This window comes from Pyxicephalus adspersus, chromosome 8, assembly GCF_032062135.1.
Source record: "Pyxicephalus adspersus chromosome 8, UCB_Pads_2.0, whole genome shotgun sequence".
NCBI lineage: Eukaryota > Metazoa > Chordata > Amphibia > Anura > Pyxicephalidae > Pyxicephalus > Pyxicephalus adspersus.
In genome coordinates, this window is record NC_092865.1 from 792,565 (window position 1) to 813,742 (window position 21,178).

Consider the following 21,178-nt stretch of genomic DNA (forward strand, 5'->3'; position numbering starts at 1 on the left):
AGAGAGCGGCTGGGGGGGATTTTTCTTCCATACGAATGGTACTGTAAACCAAAGGAGGACATGAGACTACCGAGAGAGGAGGTGTACAGAGAAAAGAGAACCGGTCCAAGGACTGACCCTTGGGGAACACCAACAGGGAACAAAGCCCTGATGAAGAGGCTTCATGGCACTTGAAATGTGGAGGCCATTTGTAAATAATCCAGATTCCAGGTATTGTAAGGTATTTGGTTGATGAGCTATCTACTAACCCAATGTCATCGTACTGGTATCTGATCCAGAAGAGTCCCTGTCTATGCCTCTAATAAATAAATATTGCATGTTGGGTTATTAAAGAGAAGAAGGCAGCCCTGTATGTACAGTATTCTATTCAGGGGATAGAATTTAGTTCCTCCCTGGCTCCCTGATTGGTTATCCTGAGTGTCGCCGGAGAAGAGGATCCTGTAAAATCCTTCAACCAATAGGATTACTGGCAGGAAGTCAGCAGCGTCCTGGAAAATATCTCCCCCAGCCTCATAGACCAATTAAATTGTGATAAACTCCTGAAACTTTTATTTGTGTCTGCTGGATGTAGTTGAGGTGTTGTTTGATATATTAATGCTTTATGATTGGCCCCTGTAGCCGCACATTATTGTCATCCATTGCTAGAATAGTGAAGGCGACTTTCTGTGCTCAGCTGTTAGGATCAGCGGGACGTCCTATCTGCATGATATGAAGGACGTTGTGAGAAAACGTGCGTTTTATTGACGCCTCGCTCATAACCGTTCAGTCTGTAACGGTGTCACATCAAAGTGCTGAAATTTACGGCTCTCTTTTGTGTGATTCACGTATGTAACGCGCTGTGAAGTGAGCGGAGAAAGCGCCAAGATTTATTTATTCCTATTTTACGCCTTTATTTGCAGCACCATATTTAATCTCGCCGTACTTAACATGGATCCGACCGGCGCACAGAGGGAGCGGGGTGCCGCCATTGTAATTCTCTCCCTCCTTAAAGGCTGACACTTGTCTTTCGGCTACAAGCACTTCATTTGTGGGTTTTATAGCAGAATGAAAAATATATGAGTATAGTACAGAGAGCGAGCGGCTTGCCCGGAATGGAGCTTCCCATTGTCCCGGGCTGCAGGAAATTCCCATTGATTGCTCCGAATGAAAAGATTCGGGAAGTCAGCTGCCACTCACTAGGAATTGGGCTGAACCCAAGCCCTGAGCTCTGGATGAACAGTGGGATAAATGGCTCTGTTCTGAATTTGTGTTGGAGGAGATTTGAGGGGAGAACTTGTGAATAGTGGTGCTACCTTCTTAAGATGATGTTTGTTCTGCCTAATTATCACAAGTGTTGCTTTACGAGGATTGCTGCACATTATGCTTTTATTGTGCTGTAATTATAGCAGCAGCCTGTGGTCTGTGTCATAAAAAGAGCAAAAAAATGGCTCATTATCCCGGGAAAGAAAGCTTTTCCTCCCCTTTTATTATTGTTACCCCCCTACCTCCTTTGTTTTAATTTACCAAGCGGTAGAATTGTCTGGTAATCCTGAGAGGGGGGGGTGGTGCTTTAACTCTTCACTTCCCTCAGCGGCGCCCTCCGATGTTTGTAAACTGATCCCAAATACCCCAAATTTTCATCAAGTGACCCCTAATATTGTCCCCAATATCCACGTCCTTTCCATATTCGTGTCAGTGCCAGGGATTTGTCAGGACATGTCAATCAATGAAAACTTTTTGTATGAATAGTTCTCTGGAATTTTTGTTATCTGTTCAAAAACTTAGAAACGTGAGATCCTGCCAGAACGGTTGTGCAGCAGTAACATCCTGTGCTGAGTCCCTCCCTGCTATATTATAGGGGGGGAACAAGTTTTATAGTTCTGCATTAGGTGACAACGCTGCTTGGATACAGCACAGTAAGCGTTGTCTCCCCAGGACAGGAAGCCAAAGAAACAAAAACACACCTAAAGCAGCTACCACATCCAATGACTGGTAAACGGAAATATCTGACATTTTTATTCTTTTAATACAATAGTCACTGGTGATCCTGCCATCCTGTTTAGGCACTTCCTGTTTTGATGGGACAAGTCTGTAATTTAGAAGAAGAGCTGCAGAGTCAAACCCGCCATTGGTGCGCTTCCAAACAGGAACCGCCTATTACCAACCACTAACATATCACATGGACCATTCAGATTACACATTGGGCCCCGCTGGCCCCTGACCCAGCCTGTGCACCTCCCATACATATCACAGCATTGATATTTCGGTGACCCCGTCCATACAATCTGGGCATTATTACACATAGGAGGTATTATTGCCCCCTGGCCTTGGGAGGATTTCGGCGTTTTGCAGCCAGCCGGTAACTGATTGATTGATTGAGTAAATGCTCCGCCAGCTCCAATCGATGAGCCATTGAGATAAGTGAGATTTTCACATTCACATCATGCCGGATGAAAGCAGATTTGTGTGAAAAGAACATTGTGTGTGACGAGAGGTCAGTGGAGGGGCGGGAGAAGCACCCCGGGGTCGCTGTTCTGGTATCCCGATGCCTAGGAGTAACACTTTAATCTCCTTCCCTTTATACATTTCATATGAACATTGTATAGACTGCAGTATTTTCCACAGAAACTTTTAAGCTGGGTGGGAAGGTGCTGGCCCCTGTAATCTGATGAAATTTTCAGTAACCACCCAAAAATGGCCAGTTAGTCACTGAAAAATGCCAGGTGATGCGCCCAGCTAAAAGGGGACCGGGGACAACCCTGGACTTAGAGGTTGTCATATGTGGCTATGTGGGGTTGCCATTCATTGACTGACTACAGGGGGTCATACACTGAGAACTGGGGGTTCATACACTGACGATTGAGGGGCTCGGATTGGGTTGTCTATCCTTGGACTCGGGCAGATCAGTGGTTCCATTCCCCCATCTTCCATCTTTAGTTTGGCCATCGATGATCCAATAAATTCCAGTGATGTGTTTGGTTTGCATTTGGCTGTGAAGGTGCAGAGGGTGGGTGAGGGATTCTGGGCATCGTTAGGACGTTATCACTTATTAGGATTTTCAGTCATATTGGAAATGTTTTGGAAAAGCTCATTGACCCCTCTACAGCCGGCACTGTGCCGAGTGTATGGGTTGGGTCCCAATGATGGGGTCGCGTTACTGGAAGGGACAGGCTGACGTTTCAGCGGCCGTTATTCTTCAGCCGCACAAAGCTGTAAACTTATTCTTTATTTCTATATGGAACTTCCTCTGTGATACTGCGCCCGCAGATGTTGGGAATTTGCACAAGAATTCCGTCTTTTATGTGTTGCAGTAGGGATTCGGCCTGCTGAAGGCGGCCACAACTTCTCTGAGTAAGACATAAAATGCTGCATTGAATGAGCTCCTTCAGCAAAGTTATAAAGCTCTTTGAAGGTTCTGAATAGCCGTTAAATGGCCATCAGTGCTTAGTAACTAACCCCCTGTGAGACACGAGTTTTCAGCGTTGTGTTCTGTAGGCTGGATCTTGCCCCGCACAGCGCCCGAACATCCTTCTTCCCCGTGCTCTCGCCTTTTGTCTGGGACGGCCTTTGAAGCTTGGCTTGCTCCAGACACCGCTCGGCATTTCATTAGTTGGCGAGATGATAGCGGCTCGCCTTCGCCTCCTTTCATCATTCTTTACTCTTCATTATTGTGGAGTCGCCGTGGCGTTCCTCTCACTTGTGCCTCTCCTTTTGTTCCCTCTTTGTCTATTTATCACACTGTGAAGGTTGAAAGAGATGTTATTAATCTGCAGGAATGAAGGCAGGATTAGCAGCATGAATCGGATTTTGAGAGGTGTAATGATAGAAAGACTCGCTCCACTGGCGGGCCGGGCAAGTTTGATAAATGGGGAGCACGCGATACTGACTCCGACATTGCCGCTGCCGCAAGCTCTTGCCCACTGGGGCGAACCCCGCTTCTCAGATCTGCCAGGCGTCCCGTGGCAGCCGCACCTGATCCGAGACATCCGAACATCAGCCTCAAATAGCATCTGAAATGTGAAAGGAAGAGACAGCGAGAAAGACGAGACATTATTATTATGTCCGCTGTCACATTTCCTGCCTTCTCGTCTCTCTTCTGTTTCATAGCAAATTCTATTATGTGGATGTTTTACATTGCCGTGTTTACATCTCTGGGTGACCTCTGAGCGTTCTCCCTTCTAAAACAATATCAGTAATTGGGATATTGTTATCCATAAAGCCACAATATGTGATATGTGAGTTGTTACTTATACAACTGTCTATTACATTCCAAAGGGCAGAGCACATTCACCTTGAGAAGCAAACTTTCACTTATTGTAGTGAATATGATGATTTAATTTACAAAACACTATTATGTGCAAACAAAATGAGAAAAAGTGAAGAAAACATTCACTTTGTTTTATCTAATTTGCTAGGTGAAAATTGACCTTCAAAGTGAATACCCCTTTATTAAATTGGGGGTTAGTAGCTTTATTATTTTGGGATCCCACTGTGCTGGGGCCGAACTTGTTACTGTTCAATGGGAAGTGTAGGGAATTGTTCTGTCATTATATCGGGGATCATCCTCACATTGTACAGATGAGAACCCCATAGAGGGAATTGTTATTGTTCCTCACATTCCTCCATCACTCCTGTGGGTTCAGGACACGGCTGTGTCTGAGTAAAGTCACACTTTCCATTCGTTGCAGCTAAATTTTGGAAACGAATATGATTTCCATCTTTCTATAACTGAACATGACACAGAACGCCGTCATCCTTTGCTGAACAGATTGCAGAGTTAGAATTCAAGTCGTAGCGACCAATAGGATCTCAGTACAGTAGTCAGCTGATGAGCTGGCAATGAAAGCCGGTTGCTAATTGGCTTTTGGGGGGGTAGCGGTTTTTCACCCGTTGTCGGTGCAGGCGTTATTTCCCACAATAATAGGATGGGTTTGGAGCGTTGGTAGGACACAAAGGGTTAAATAATTGTGTGATCAGCTGAGGCGATTGGCTGGCAGTGCTGTAATCTTCTTGTTTGCCTGTCACTGCAATCATAATTTTTATTTTCAATTAAAGTGTGTGTTTGTTGTCAGAGGTAATGCGCGGTGTGCGTGTCAGAGGTTGTTAGATGGGGCCCCTGACAGCCGCTAGCGGGGCCTTTCTTCCAGGACGACTAACAAGATGTAAAGAGCTCGTCCTGTGTGACAGCGCTCTGACAAACTGCCTGTAAATATGCTAAAATCTCTCCCGCTGCTTCACCTTCACACGGCAGCCAAAATAAATTGGGGAAGTGATCAGTGGAACATTTCCGAGAGCCGCCTGTAAAAGCTAACGGCTCGGGCACCACTTCCAGGCTGGTAATGACGCTCGTTCCCTGGATGTAATTACCTGACATCGCCCTGGCACCCGGTGCTGTGCCGCAGCCCACGATCCGGAGTGCTCCACGGTCACCGCCCGGAGATGCCTTGTTTTCTGTAACTTTCATTTCAATTTGGATGTTTGTGAAATGTTTGATTACCTTTGTCAATATTCTGAGACAGTGATCAGCGGCTGATAGTCAGTGTTTATGGCTTCCAGATTCCTAACTGACAGATACACCACCGATCTGTATTATTATCAATAAACAGGATTTATATAGCTCCAACATATTACGCAGCGCTGTACATTAAATAGGGGTTACAAATGACAGACAGATACAGACACGGGAGGAGGAGAGGACCCTGACCTGAAGAGCTTACAATCTAGGAGGATCTGTGCAATGCAAGTAAATGTGAACCCTAACTGGATGTCCTGTTGCCTTGTTTTCTGTAACTTTCATTTCAATTTGGATGTTTGTGAAATGTTTGATTACCTTTGTCAATATTCTGAGACAGTGATCAGCGGCTGATAGTCAGTGTTTATGGCTTCCAGATTCCTAACTGACAGATACACCACCGATCTGTATTATTATCAATAAACAGGATTTATATAGCTCCAACATATTACGCAGCGCTGTACATTAAATAGGGGTTACAAATGACAGACAGATACAGACACGGGAGGAGGAGAGGACCCTGACCTGAAGAGCTTACAATCTAGGAGGATCTGTGCAATGCAAGTAAATGTGAACCCTAACTGGATGTCCTGTAGTTTGTTCCTAATTATTATTATTTGTTTTTGCTTAATATTATTATAACCCAGTTTTCACGTTGGTTTAATCAGTTCAGATAATTTTATGTAACATAGATAAATTAAGTAGCTAGGTCACTCCCATTGAAAACTCCATGGAAGATGAGACCTTGTATCTTATACAGAGGATCCCTAATCTATAGAATGCAAAAATAAATTGTGGGTATAACATGTTGTGGCCCGACGCGTTTCGCCTACAGGCTTCCTCAGAGGATTTATAGAGAGTGTTACGTATTGAAGTTAGATGAAAAGACTACTGTGGCACAGCGTCTCCGAACCCTTGGCACGTTCAACACTGCCTTGCACCCGAAATCTGAGTAGAACTAAATGTGCCTATGCTCCCCTATGAGGTATCTCTATTACCATCTATCTACAATGTGTAACCCTCTCCATAAATCCCGAGGAAGCCTGTAGGCGAAACGCGTCAGCAAGGAGACATTATACCTATGTATTTTTTTTTGCAATCTATAGATTAGGGATCCTCTGTATAGATACAATGTCACATTCCCAATGGAGGTTTGAATGGGAGTGACCTAGCTATTTGATTTATTAATGTTATAAAATTGTGTGAACTGTTTATCCTATTGTGATTAATTTTTTAAACCCCCAGCCTTTTCTCTTTTATTCTTTTCATACTTATGCATGTATCGGGGTTGGCACCCATAGATTGCAGATCTTGCAGCCTCTGTGCACCCTCTGAGTCGCCCATTCCTTTGTCATGTTGGGCCACGTATTAGTCTTCATTGGAAGTCTGCTGACAACATATTTGGGAGACAGAATGTTGTCACCCCATAACAGGAAGTTCCTGAAGAAGATTCACATTGTCTGGAAGAGACATAATTCAGTGTTCTCCCCAGGCCCTTTTAGCTGGGCGCACCACCCGATGATTACTGAAGAGTCAGGTCACAATACAGGGCTGCCACCTCCCTAAAGTTTCTTCCCACCCAGCTTAAATACATTTCTGGGTTAACACTGTAGTTGTTCTCTATGGGTAGTGCAGGCAGTAGTAGTAGTGCACTCATTGACCCATTACTGTATGTTGGAGGTTCCTGAATGGCTTCCGAAGGGTTCCAGCTTCAGCCATTACCTCTGAGTTTTATTATTTGGCCCAGGATGTGCAGTGTGGAGATGTGAGCAGCTTCCATTGTTCCTCGGATCTCAGGAATTGTAATTCTTCCATGTCTGTAGGAGGACAGAGACAAACATTTATTTCCATCATTGGTGATTTATCCNCTCCCCTCATACAGATCCGGCTCCTTTACCCACATAATCATTTCTTGTTTTTTAAATAAAAGATACAAATATCATTCTTGGCAGGTAATCGGCCCATAGATCATCAGCCAGTCTGTCCCCATCTCCTCATTTCCAGAATTCGGGGAGTTCTGTGGTCGCGGTTCCTGAACCGGCACAATTCCTAGCTAATTATTTGGATGCCATAATGCAGTTAGAGCACTATTAAAAAAAGCAGCTGATATGATTAGTATGGATTTAATATCACATGATATATCATTATATCGTTAGACGCTGACACATGTAATTGAAATACACTTATTAAAGCCTTGGGTCAGGTTTCATTCAATCACCCGCACCTCCGGGGAGAGTGGCAACATGTAAAAAATAATCGTCAGGAGGGAAAATTGGAATAAAAATAAAGAAAGTGGCAGCGCTCTTTCATCATCCGCGGCGTCTGATCCCCCCATCACCAATTCTTCCATCCAGGCACACAGATCGGCGTTATAACCCGGGCTCCAAATTGTACCCCAAATCAGCACCGTCCTGTCTGTAAGTGATTTCTATTGCAAGAAAAAGAATTGTAAAAAATAAACCGGAATAATATTATTAAACACTATTTATATAACGCCGACATATTACGCAGCGCTGTACAAAGTCCATAGTCATGTGACTAGCTGTCCCTCGAAGGAACTGACAATCTAATGTCCCTATCATAGTCATATGTCAATATTACAGTCTAAGGGCAATTTTGGGGGGAAGCCAATTAACATAACTGCATGTTTATGGAATGTGGAAGGAAACCGGAGTACCCGGAGGAAACCCACACAAACACCGGGAGAACCTACAAACTCCATGCAGATAGTGTGCTGGCTGAGATTTGAACCTAGGACCCAGCGCTGCAAAGGACAGAGTGCTAACCACTGAGCCACCTTCTGCCCGCAATACATTGGGGATCTCCCACATTACACACGGGCAATCTAACATTCTATAATATATAATAAATAATATTATTCTTTTTCAGTCTTCAATCATTGGCACCCCCTGAATATCAATTCACAATCTTCTATTTTCTGTCATCCGTACACAGAAATATTTTAAAGATTTAGTTAAATGTATGAACCTGGGAATTCCTTTTATAAAACTTCTTATTCTTCTCATAGGAAACTGCAGCAATCCTGTCCTGGCCAATTATCCATACATGTAACGATGTCACCGGGCGACTCTTCACGCAGTCCCTTCGTCTGCCGTTTCTCTATCCGTATTTCCTTTTTTCACTTTTTGAGTAGTTTTTTCTTTCTGGAAGTGTCTGACCTTTTCATGGCTGAGCACCCCCCATCCTCCAGCCGCCGCCGTGTGTGTGCTTTAAACAAGCCTGGCAGCTTAACAAGCGTCAGGTTAACGTCACTTTGATCCCTCGTCTCCTCTGAAGACCTGACACGGCTAAGCGCAAGGCGATCAATACCTCTGAGGCCACGGATTTATTACTGCCCCCCGAATTAATCATATCCCACTTTGTGTGTTTACATAGCACCGAGTCCGATAATTCCATTTCTTCCTTTGTCAGATGCACAGCCGGCCACCTTTCCAGCAGACAATACCGGGGATTGTGCAGCCGATATTCCTCCAATCCTTCACTTTTATTTCAATGTTTCTTCTTTGTCCCTGATTCCCAATCATCGAATACAATTGTCATATAGATATGAAATCTCCGTCATGATCTCATGGCGATTCCTTGTCTGGAAGTCCCGGTCTGTGTATATGGAGATTCTCAGCTCTGCATTATTGTCTCTGTGCTGGCCGAATTCTTTTATGGTCATTTCAGAATATTTTCCACTTTCAGAATTAATCTTCCATTAAATTGCAAACAGCAAATCTGCAGGAATTGTCTATTTATAATTCCTTCTAGTCAGTCTTGTGATTGACATTACACAGCCGGCTTTATGACCTCCAGTGCCTCTGAGCAGTAGGTTGGTCAGGGTAACGCCCCCAGCCTAATGATTGGACGATGAAGGAGCAGCAGCACTCTCTCCTTCTGCTGGTGAGCTCTTTGTTTTCCATTGGCAGCTCAGAGAATGGAATGCAGGAAAATACTAGAAGTAGATGTATTATGATGTAAAATAATATATATTATAAGTCGCCCAGTCAGTCTTTTGGAAAATCCTATTTGAAGTTCCCTGGAAGAAAAGAACCGATATCCTCACCTCCTCACCCGACAGCCCGGATCTTCCCTGTAGGGGGCGTCATGGAGGTGGGTATAATGCTCTGCTGTGCAGGAAATATTCGGTAGGTATGGCACTTCCTGGCATTTTTTGGGCATTAGATGTTTTAATGGGGATTGTCATTGCAATGACTGGAATCCCTCCACCATGGCAGAGAAATGTGTGACCATGATGCATGTTTGGGTGGATTCCCATCCTACCAGATTTCAGAATAAATGGTGAATTCTGATTGGATGTTTTTGTTTTACTGAACCGTCCTGTATAAGGAGCCCATAACTCCTTTTCATTATGGTGGCCCAGAATTTTTGTCAAGTTGGGTGAGAAGAAGCCGTAGGGAGGTGGCAGCCCCTGGTATGACCCAACGTCTTAGTGACTCCCTAAAACATCCGGGGGGATTTGAATAGTGCCGGGTGGTGCGACCAGCTAAATGGGCCTGGGGGGGGGAGCAATGCGTCCAATTACACCCATTTTTTGGGCAACGCTGAAGACCAAAATACAAACTGTGGTGAGAAACATAAAACCAGCCAAAGTGCATAAAATGACAGCCAGACCGATGCAGTTATGCCTGCAATGGTTGGACCCGGCGGAACCTTCTGCCCGGATATCTGGCCTGGAAATCCCGAGCTGTCATTTCCTATAAAGGCCTCTGGTGCCAGGTGGTGGGGTGGGCAGCAGTTGTATACATGACGGGGCAATGGGCATTAATGGTGGTACATCTCCTGTACATGTAGTTCGGGCCCTCCAGGGTTGTTCTGATTAATTGAGTGTAAAGCTCCAATGATTACCGGAGGTTAATTAGACATTTTATCCAGAGAGCTTTGTAATTAAAAATGGAAATATTCTGCAACAAGGTGACAAGATGGCGTCCTTCCACCAACCCACTGAACGTAATACCACGGGAAGGAGGATTTGGGCTGAAATGCTGTCCGGGGTCTAATTGGTCAGAATGCAGTACCTGGCAGCAGCCAATCAGAGTTGATTTTCTACTCCGCTGACCTGAGCTGATCATTTATGCACCAGTCTATTGGATTTGTCTGTGACTCTAAGCATGCAATTTATTTTCCTCGTCTTGTAAATGAGTTGCCCACAGCTTTCCTTTCACTCACTTGCAGAGATTTCCTGTTACCAGGGACAGGAAGTGACTGTAAAACGGGGACACCGAATAATAAAAACCTGACGGATGTTCATTTCATCTCCAACTTATCTGTGATAGATTTACTTTATAAATATACGGAACATAATGAGGACATTTGTGTGATGTTTGTGCGATTTCTGACCACGGGTTGGCGCCGTCGTGCAGGTAGGTACAGAAAACATTGCTCAGATGCCATAAGAGGGTCTTAGGTGCTGGCACCCGGTCTGCAGCTGGCACTTCATTACCAGTTGGTGCCCATGATTATATCTGTGCTAAATCTAATAGTAAAATAGTGGACGCATTGAAGGGCCCCTAATGGGCCCCTGCGGTATCTTCTCCTATATGGGACCCAAGTCTCAGATCTGTCTCCGGACCTGCAGCTGTATGCGCGGATGTAAAATGCACATTTTCCTTACACAGAAACACGCAGAGTCTAAAATAAATGTAAACGATATAAAAATAAATTGAATGAAATGTCCAATCATAAATCGTCCCCTTGTTTGGAGAGCTCCGGGTTTATTTTTAGGCGGCGGTTGGAGTGGGTCTGTAGGCAGGGTGTAATACATCCTGAATTCTGCGTGTCGTGTTTCTCTTCTTCCCATTATCCGCGTGTGATATAGAAATGACGGGGGAATTACTGCAATGGCTGGAAATAAATACCCGGGCATTGTTGCAGGAAATGAGCTAAAGGCTGGCGTTCTGCGTTTGGCAAACGTTCGGCACCAGGCGGGTATAAAAAGAGGCGGGAGGTGGTATCAGTATGGAAGGCGCGCACACTTGTAGCAGCCGCACGATTCATCCGTAAGCCGCGCTTTAGCGGCACTTTGCGATGCGGCTGACGGTGCATGGAGCAAGCTGATTATACACAATCCCATTTCACAGGGCGATCGGTGTTTGAATGTAATGGCAGCCTGTTCTGGATGTCACAATATTACCTGGGGGGCTAATGGAAAAGCTCCCTGATAGGGGGGCGGCGGGGGAGGCGAGGGGTGCGGGAAGGAACCAAATTGCTGCTCATGCCACAGATGGCTGGGCACTGAGCTAATGGGGCAGGAGGCCTTTTCCCAGAAGCCCCGGGGCACCTGCTACCCCCGCAGTATCAAAATTAAACCTTTCCCACCCTCGCCGGGGGCTGTTTGGTCCTCCAGAAACACAGAATGGAAACCAGCGGGTTTATTTTAGGAATTTGTGTATTAAATACAGTTAAAGAAATACTCCGAATCTTCTGCATCTCACTGTGTGTTGGGGGGGGAGGGGGGGTTATAAAGTGTAATTATCTCCGTCAGCTCTCTCTTATTATGTCTGAACAGGCTCATGGAGTGTCCAGCTTGTCAAATAGACGCCTTGGTGGGACATTGTATACACGGAGGTTGTTGTACAGCTATTTGTAGGTGGGGGGAATTAATGGAATCTTGTACGGATATTCCTAAAAGGAAGTCCAGGCCGCCATGTATTCATGGAAATGATGAAGGGTCGGAGGTAAGGGGGTATAATTGTAGTTTTTATGTATTACAGGTAAATGTTACACTAGCAGGAGGTGATTTTTGGAAGGGGGACACAGAGTTTATGGAATCCTTTTATTTTAGTGGAAGGTTCGACATATTGCAGCCACCTGGCTATGACTTGGTATCGGCTTCTTTTACATATCTGCACAATAGACTGGGAGAGGGAGGAGCAGCACCAGGAACCAATCAGGTACTGACAAGGAAAATGCTGATAGGAGTAGAGAGCAGCGTGCAGAGCTCATCAGTCCTCTTGCTTCTCCTTCACTGTCCAACCACAGGCTGGGGGGGGGGAGCGGCTTGTATTGCATAATTGCAGCGTGGAAGAATCCGTTCACCGGCCTGGTGAGACAAACCCCTTGACAGGTGAACCAACCTCAAATATTGCTTAAATTTATCCAAAAGAATATTTTCATATTTTGATAGTCCAATAAGGGTCACAGATATGAATGTGTACTGGGGGACCCCGGGGTATGGTGTTGTATTACACAGCTCGGCATACATGCAGCATGCGGCTCGTGAAGTTCTCACCATAGAAAGTTCTGTGTGACAATACCCATAGGAGGGAGGGGCGCGCAGCGTGCACAAAAAGAGCAAATAACTCCGGTGTCAGGATTGCGCTATCCCAACCGGCTTTATCTGGGAATATTAAACCGTATTGCATGACATGCGACGGCAGCCTGAATAGATGCGCCAATTCATCTTCCACTCAGGCTTTGACAAGCTAGACTGCCCTTGTTGAAAGGCATCCGTCAAATGCAGCCCTTCTCTTCTACCCCGCTATCTTCCCGCTAAGCTTCCCGGACAAGGATAAAAAATGTAAAAGCTGCAAAATAACCACAAAAATAATTTACAGAGAAAAAAATCCGGAATATTTCTTTAAGTAGCCGTCAGCGCTCTTCCCCCATCGTCTGCGTACAAAAGAGAATTGATAAGAGGCCAAGTGTATTAGTTGTGTTTAGATAACATTGAGAATATCAGAATAGCTGAAATGAATAAAATAAAGCAGGCGGAATAAGCCGGGTAAGTGGCGGCGGATCGCCTAATGCGGCCGTTTAATATTTGATGTGCTGGGATAAAGAGGATCACCGCAGAATCGAATGGACTGTCACTCCGAGAATCTATTACTGGAATTGTAGCCGAATGTTATTCCTCAGCCTCTACCCGGCTCTATGTGCATGGCTAAACACCTATTATTCCCCTGATCAATGCCATTCCCCCACACTTTCACCCGCGCTTCTTTGCTCTTTGTGGTTCCTTCCCAATATATTTGTTGTTCATTTTTTGCTGCACAACAGATGGAATCAGATGCAACGCAATGCTGACATTTACAGGGGATTGAAAGACATTGGGCTGATTTATTAACGCTCCCCAAGGCTGGATACGCTTTCAGTGTTCTCCCCGGACCCTTTTAGCTGGGCGCACCACCCGGATCTTTTCAGTAACCCCCCCCCCGCCTGTTTTTGGATGGTTATTGAAGAGTTGGGGCACAGATTTCTTCATTTTCCCACCCAGCCTAAAAAAAATTCCAAGTTCATCCCTGACTTTCATCAGTGAAGCTGGGTGATCCAAGAAACCTGGATTGGAATTCTTCATTTTCGCTAGCGAATGTTTTGAATCCTGGACCTGATCCATTCCAGTGTTGCTGGATCACACAGGTTCACTGATGAAATTGTATCCTCCCCAGCCTTGGAGAGCTTTATTAAATCAAGGCCATTGAGCTTGTTGTGTGTACAATGATCAGAGACTTTGGGTTCTATTGGTGCTGCTGATTACTTTTTGTAGGCACTCCATGTTCTCCAACAATGGCTGCATGCAGTGTTCAACCCAGAACATTTTCTTTAGATGGATGGGAAGAATTTGTTAGCGGGTGGTGGCTGTGGTATTTTGACCAATCAGTAACCCAAACTAATCCGGGTGCTTTCTGAAAAGTGCCGGGTGGCGCGCCCAGCTAAAAGGGGCCGGGGGGATCATTGGCTGCGTTGCCTTTGTAAGGGGCTATAGCGGTGTGATGGGTGCTGAAAATATTCCACCAGCGAGTGTCCAACATCCACAAAATAACAGCCAGCTTGGGTGCTGAATATGTTCCTCTTATTTGGAGTTCAGAAACTCAGCTAATGCCGTCTAACATCCCACAAAAATACAGCCTACCCATCTTGGGTGCCCCTGGGTATCATTGCCCTTCCTAACCATTTTATGTTTTTACTACAGAACATTCACTAAGACCTGAGCATTGTAAATATGAGATTGTCGCATTTCACAGGCCCAGTGCATGAGATCGCATGCATCCCATGTGCACTCCGAACTGATTGGCTTTGTGAGCATTGCATTCACCGATCACAAAATGACACAGACAGTACACGTGTCACTGGGTGAATCTAATGATATGTGAATCATATGGATAAAATAAATTCTTTGTAATTAAATGTATTCCCATTTACCCCCTATTAATCCTAATTTATTATTAACCCCAATAATATGCCCCCCCCCCCATTAGCTGTTATTATTCTGCTGACTTATTAAATTATTTTATGTTTTATTTTATTACATTTTTTCGGTGTCACAAAACAAGAAAATCTGCAAAGAAAATTCAGCTCTCCTAATTTGTATATAACTGTGCCATGTGTTGTACATCGTTCTGGTGCTCAAATTATAGAATAAAAATAAATTATAAAATAAAATATTTTTAGCCAGTTTAAATTTTTTTTTTACCTTTGATAGAAAATAAAACTTTCTCTTCAAAGCAATATCATCAAACCGAACCGTAATGGAAATATAAAAACCGTCCTCTGTGTCTCTTATAAATGCCACAGAAATAATCAGAAATCCAACTTTCCTGATCTGTCCCCGGGATAGGGGGAGGGGGAAATGTTCCGATGGGGACATCGGGTTTCCTGGTGAATTCTGTTCAGAACATAAACAATGAGAACAGACACAGACGTAGACTTTGTGGCAAACAAACTCAAATCATCAGAAAGGTACATAAAGGATTGATGTCATAGCAAGTATATTCATGAAGCAATTCTTGGGCACTAGACAAAGATTCCTATACAGGAAGATAGAAACGATGACAATCACCAAAGTGAAAATTGTAGGTAATTATTTGCAGTGGCTTTATAGGATTACCCGACGCGTTTCACCTCTTCTAGGCTTCTTCGGTGGTTGGTGCAGCTTGTGATAAATATCTGGTTGGTGAGGCCAGGTGTATTGGTGGGATTTCTGAAGCTCCTTCTATCTGTTCTATTTCCTAAATCATGTTTTGGGTATAGAAGTTTTCAGTAACTTAGGATTTAGGATGGCTGAGAGGGAAATGGCTGCTTGTGGAGCAGAGGAGCCATCAAACAGTTTCCATGATCCTTTGCTCTACAAAACTAAAACCTGAACAATTTTTACTTGAATGAATCCACAAAAATGTTTGTGTCACCTTCATGAATATCCGGCACAGATTCCCAGACACATTGAGCCTGATTTATTAAAGCTCTCCAAGGCTGGAGAAGATACGCTTTCATCAGTGAAGCTGGGTGATCCAGCAAACCTGGAATGGATTTCATAAAAGTCATTTGCTATTTGTTAGCAGATGTTTTCAATCCTGGACCAGATCTGTTCCAGGTTTGATGGATCACCCAGCTTCACTGATGAAAGTGTATAATCCTCTCCAGGCTGGGAGAACTTTCATAAATCAGGGCCAAGCGTCGTCGTACTTAAGGCCGGAACACAGGGGCCGAACTTTTCTTGCAATCTGAATTCCGATCAAATGTAGAGATTGAATGGGAACTGGACCTTCAGGGAATTCAGCTGCCCACTGATGGTAAGATACCAAATTTTTGGGGCCCTGATAGCTTGTGGATTGACTTGAATTGTGTTACAATACATTGGATGAATTCTGATCTTTTCTATCTGGGAAATCAATTGAAGGGGTGGAATCCCGTACAGGGAAGTGCAGTGCTTTGGGAAATCCGACCAATGGGAATAATATTGATCAGATCTGCTGGATGAGCACATTGGCCGGGCATCTGCCAGGGGCCCTAAATGTCTCTCCGGACAGATTTGTAGAGCTCCGATGAGCTGGGGAGACCCGTTTAGCCCAGACAGGTTCCCCCAGGTTCCAGCCCAAACAGGTTCCATCACCCCTGGTACCTCAGGTCTCCGGCCCCTCATTCCTTACCTTTGCCCTGACTTTTCTTTCCAGCAACTTTACCCCAGTTTTTATTTCCATAGAGCTCAATCTCCTAGGAACTGCTGAGGTCGTTCTGGACTAATTATAAATCTCTCTGTGTTATATGATGTTTAGAGAAACCACCTCATTCCTTATAGAGGGGCAATAGATCCATATAGAGGGGCAATAGATCCATAGAAATGCCCCCTGAGATGGGAAGAATCATGAAGGAGGGTGATGGCTCCGTCCTCACAGGCTGGCCAGATATTTAACCCGCTGCTTTGTTAACCTTCACGTTTTTGGCACTTATCAGTGCCGGGGGTAATTATCTCCCCGCTGGAAATATGTTTGACCATAAATCAAACCGTTTGATGCTATTGATTAACACTTCATTATTGTTCCCCAGTCGGCGGCCTCATCAAAACCCGTGTATGAATGATTTATAACACGTGTGACGGCCGCATGTAGTATGTCGGCTCCAAGTGCATGCGGCTGCTTTACTCCTCTGCTAATCTTCTGCCACCATCATGTGAGCCCCTTATCTCCGCTGCGAGCTGATCAATGCCCCCGGCACTTCCTCCCAACACCCAGGAAAAAAACAATTAAAAGCCATCGATCCGCCAGACACATTGCTGAATATTCATAAAGTGCCTACTTGACCTTCAGCTAAGGGCCGGCAGATGCCACAGTCACCCATTCACTTCAGGACCGACCTTGAGCTCTCAAATACAGAAAACACACAGACGCCGTCCAGTCGGGGCCACAACACTTGTTGTTTGTTCCGGCAAAATACTAACACCCATCACATCCATTTTATTATTATTTGAATGTATTTATATAGTGCTAACACATGGTGCAGCGCTGTACAAAGCTCATAGTGGTGTGATTAACAGGCCCTTAGCAGAGCTCACAATCCCCGCCATTGTCATTACCAGGGACAATTGTGGGCTGAAGCCCAGCCACCTACCAATAATTTATTAAATGTGGTAGAAAACTTGTGTTCCCAGAAGAAGCCTGCACAAACACTGGAAAACATACAAACTCCATGCAGATAGTGTCCTCGGCACGATTGCTAAAGTGCCAGCCATTCATTTAACCTACATTTTCCATTGGTTTGCTCCTTATCTAATGCTGCTCACCGCAGAAATCAGACTGCCAACTTTGCCTCCGCTCCCTCCTATAGGCAGCCTGTAGTGGGTTTGGCAGATAGGCTCCTCCCATATCTCTGATGTCATCATGGAGTGATGATGTCACCGTAACTTTTACATGGCTGAGTTTTCAAGCACTGGTGATCTCTGCACCGGTGTTGGGGATGTGATGTTGCAGCCTTAGGTCAATTTTCTTTTTCAACAAATCAAGATTCTGTTTCTAATTCTGAAACCCCAAAACTGAGATTGCAGAATCGGTCCTCACATTGATTGGTTCAGAGATTTGATAAAAACTGAAAATGCTGCACAATGGAACGACCAACTTAGAGTGGAACTTAAAAAGTAACTCCGCTGCAACACCCCATGGACAGGAGAAGTGATGACAACGATGGTCTGGTTATAGCATTTCACAGATCCCAGGATTTTATACTCTGGTTTGCCTGACCCGACGGTTCTGCTGTAGTATTGGTCTGCATGGGACCGGAGAACTCCAACATTTACAAAGTCCTTCATCGTTTCTCTTCTCATCATTGCAGTTTTATAGATGACAGGTGCTCTTTATAGACAGTCCCATATATAATCCTAAATACAGCTGCCATTGGCACAGATTTGCCGGGCATTCCATCGTCACCGTCTTTCATGTCTTCCATCCGCCCGCCATAAGATTTAATCCTCTTCCCATTTTATATGTAGATGCTGCGACACGGCCAATGTTTGCTCTCCTGTTGACTTCTCCCCCCATAACATCGCTCGTGGCCTCGATGTACCCCGGTGCGGAGTCCCGGCTGCAGGCAAATACCCAACAATAAAGATATCAACATGGAAGGCCAGACAAAAGCAAACAAACTCCCCTTTGTGTACATAAAGCGTAATTCCACTGAATTATGCACAGACTTAATTAGGACTTTTAATTGCTAATCATCTCCCAATAGGATTACACCGTTATCTATTAATTATCCGCAGAGCCGCGTGTTTGGCTGAGAGGGAAGTGGAATGGCTGCTTACGTACACCGCCGACACTTAATTATGTGCTAACAGGAGAGGGAGACGCGGAGATCTGATGTTATTGGGTTATAAATTAGCAGAGTCTGCACGCTGGCCTGATAACTCCTCATCTGCAGATTTCCCTCTGTCTGTGTGTGGGGGGCACTGACCAATCATATGTCATACAATCTCCGGCTGTCCTTTATTCTACAATAAAAAGTCAGCATTCTGCTATGTAAAGGAGGAGAAATAAAGCTTAATGTGACAATGAGATATAATCAATGAATTGTGTAAGAAGCAGCCATACGGTCCAGGCCCTGACACCCTCCCAGGCTTTGTGTCCGACCTGACAACATCACAGCGACTGGCAGCACACCGCACACACAGCAGATACGGGGGTTGTTCTGGGGCATTATCAAGTGTTCTCCCCGGCCCCTTCCAGCCGGGCGCACCACCCAGAACTTGCCAGTATCCACCTGGCTGGTTTTTGGTGGTTACTAGAAAGTTGGGTCAGAACACAGGGGCATTGCACGGTTGGGGCATAATATTAGGGGGCGGGCATTAGAATGCTGGAGCAAAATATAGGGGGGGTAGAAAGCTGTGAGAATTATAGAGGGGGAATATTACTAACTGTCCCTCAAAGGAGCTCACAATCTAATGCCCCTACCATAGGCATATGTCATTATCACAGTCTAAGGACAATATGGGGGGAAGCAAATTACCCTAACTGCATGTTTGAAATGTGGGAGGAAACCAGGGTACCCGGATGAAAACCCACACAACACAGGGAGAACGTGCAAACTCCATGCAGATAGAGTCCCGGCTGAGATTTGTGCATCTATAAAGTATTTGTACGTAGGCTCACAATGAATCATTTTCATAGGGAAGCCCCTCCCATAAATTAGCGCCATACTCACATCAAAGCGGAGCTGAACGCCTTTTCCTTGTGGAGCTTTTTGCCCAGGTATGTAATTCCTGCACATACTGTACCTACTTTCTTCTTTGTGCCCCCCGGGGAAGTGAGGTCCGGGATTTTATCACCACTGCATCCTGGCCAGCCCTCATAGTCATTCCCAACTCATCCAGGAGCACCGAGATCCTCTTCAGCCATTGGACGAGCACTGATGATGTAATTGTGTTACATTGTCTCCGCCATCTTGGTTTATTCCTGGCACCACCAAGAACAGAGACAGGCAAAGAAAACAAACCGCAAGCTACCAGGAGCTTTGTACGTCCTCTGGTAAAACCTCCACCACCCGGTGACTGATTGTTGGGTTTACTTTTACTTTGGGGCATTTGGGGGCTCTGTTATAAAGCAATGATAAACCTGTGGTGGGGCATTCAGAGAGCCCTTCCATAAAGGAGTGTTATACCTCCATTAGGGCATTAAGGGGAGCTGCTATGCTCCACATGGGGCATATGGGGCATTTAGAGGGCCCACCATTAAAGCAAGGTAAGTCATTATCGGGCCCTCCCTGCTCATTAATAATTGACCCCTGGACAGATTTCAGCACTGACTTGTGTCCCATCAGACCGGGATTGGTAATCAGGACGGCATTGTGAGCGCTAATTGTGCGTTTGCGCAGCACAGAAGGTCGGCGGTGCAGAACCTTTGCTGAGCGAGGAGGGGGCAGACGGGATTTGTACGGCTTCATGCCTCTCCTCACTGAACTTATCGCCCCCCGGGGACACATAAACAGGAAGATTTTATGATGATCAATGACAGGAGCCATGTTGGCTGTACAAATGTCAGATATGATCTTAATGGTGAAGAGGAGGAAGATAATTCTCACCGCCGTCATCTCACCAACATTCGGCCCTCACTGCCGGCCTGGGACAACAATCCTCCCGCTAATTTCTGATGTCTCATATTATCGTAGTGGGCAGGAGGAGGGGCAACTTATCACATTGGGGGCAGAAATATATTTAATAATGCAGAGAGGGGAAAACGATAAAAGGCCGCATATAGAAAAGTCAGAATGATGATTTCCTAAATCCTGAATATTATCCCTTCAACCAATCACTTCACCTCCCATATATCACCTGATATAACAAAAGCTCTGATATTATAAAGAGAACCTGTCAGGAATTTGTTTTATTTGGCATTAAAATGTATGCCAAGGAGCGGACATTTTGGTTTAATAAATAAAGAGAAAATAGAATTATCATAGAGGAATCATCAGCATTGTCAGCCGGCTGCCTGTTCTTCTAATAGAACTGATTGACAGCCCAATAACCAATCAAAGACGTGCACACGGCAGGCTGACAACTCTGCTGCTAATTGTAGGGTGGTGGCATAGCTCAGCAGGAAGTTCTTTCTTTGGCAGGATCTCAAGGAACTTCATACCGGATTCACAAACAGCTATTGGCTGAAGAACAGACAGAACATTATATATTGGGTTTACATATATTTGAAACAATAATAGCTGCATACATTGTTATATATCAACCTGTTGTGTGTATGTAACAGTATTATTATTAAACTGTATTTATATAGCTCCAACATATTATGCAGCGCTGTACATTATATAGGGGTTACAAATGATAGACAGATACAGACAGTGACACAGGAGGAGGAGAGGACAGAAGAGCTTACAATCTAGGAGGTGGGGGAAGTATCACACAATAGGAGGGGGATATGGAATGGTGGGAAGTAGTGAGTGTTTAGGAGACAG

General features: G+C 44.9%; 1 protein-coding gene across 1 annotated transcript in view; it reads left to right on the forward strand.

Annotated features, from left to right (window-relative positions):
* Positions 1-21,178, forward strand: part of ERI3 (ERI1 exoribonuclease family member 3) — a gene marked incomplete in the record, with an annotated part of 132,208 nt that overhangs the window by 53,355 nt on the left and 57,675 nt on the right.